A 1,600-nucleotide genomic window follows, 5' to 3' on the forward strand; every position below is an offset into this window, starting at 1 on the left:
CAAATAAACAGAAATAAAATTTCTTGATCAAACTCTTATTACATATTTGTACAATTATTTCATTATTGTCAGTGATATGAAATTCGTGGAAGCATGTTCATCTTGCATACCTGAAACACGCGAAATTTTAATATCTATCACTCAAAATCTTCCCATTTAAAAACTATTATTGCCTCGACATTTTCGTATTAAAAATTTTGTTACAAAATTTACAATATACAAAAAATTTATTACAATACAAAAATATTTATCATCGGTTTTAAGACACTCTCATCATTAGTTTTAAGACATTGGCCTTGAATCGGTTATTTTAAAACTATCTCCTCTGTACTATCTCACTCTAACTTATACTATTTCACTCTATTTTTAATTAAAATGATAGAGTGAGACAGTAAATTAAATTAGGATAACATACAAAGGGATAACGTACAGAGGGAGGAAAAACATAATATCTTCTTTCCTTCTCAGATAAGACGGGATTTTGACAAAATCGTTTGTGGCCAGACTCTGTGATAGAATCTCTAATCCCACTGGATCCCATTCATTCGTCATTTGGATTGCATTTACATTTACACAGATCTACATCACAGTGCATCATCTTTGTTCGTGTATGGCACTATCGTGATTGTCATAAGGTCGATTTGACTAAATTTAGACTGTACGCGTGATGAGTTGAAGAGTTCTTCGTCGATTGCTTGGAATAATGCATGTGCCACAGCAACGCGAATTGTAGTGACCGTCCGTTAGTCCAGTGCACGACTTCCGTTAGTATTCATGCACGTCTAGATTGATTGCTGATTCCTAATTGTTCCTAAAGTTGCCTCATGCGTCTCAACAGCATGTCCAAGAAGTTATGGTCGTCTGGCTGTATTTACGGAGGCTTGACGTGACATGGAATAAGCTATACTCACTGGCCGTTAACTAACTAACCATTGTATCATCAGTTGGCTACAATCCTCCGAAGATATCTGTTCTTGCCAATTAGTCGAGTTAGAATTGTGGCTTCAATCAAAGTCGAATGGCGCACATAGTTCTATCTCAGTCAACGTCTATTTATCGTATATTCTCGAATAGCATTATTCCAATTCGAATGGAAAATACAAAGAATAATAGCTAGGCGGCTGCAACAGACGTCTAATTTACATAAAAGAGCGTCATAAATATCAATATCAGTATTATGAAGAAAGAAATGTAATTTCTCACAAAAAATGATAAAAAATATGTATTCTCATGTTTGGAAATGTCGATGTTTTAAAGATAAGATATTGCATGTAAAATATCTTTCACAGAAAATTGATATGCTTTCTTCCATTACATTTTAAATTTTTAATAAATTAGAATTATTAATGCAAAAACAAATAGTTTAAAATTTTAATTTTTTACACGCATATTTCGAAAACGTCAAACAAGCGAGAAGAGAACTATAAGACAGACAGTCTATTGTGTTGAGTACCAAAGTTACAAGAGAAAGACATAAAAGTCGTTTTGAGTTATACTTTGAGTTTTAGGATCATTGAGTAAGCGCGTGTGGTAACTCAGACGACGGTTGTTTGTAATTTACCATGAATTTACACTATAAATATTCGAACTTTATTATATA

This window comes from Atta colombica, unplaced genomic scaffold (assembly GCF_001594045.1).
Source record: "Atta colombica isolate Treedump-2 unplaced genomic scaffold, Acol1.0 scaffold198, whole genome shotgun sequence".
NCBI classification, from domain to species: Eukaryota; Metazoa; Arthropoda; class Insecta; order Hymenoptera; family Formicidae; genus Atta; species Atta colombica.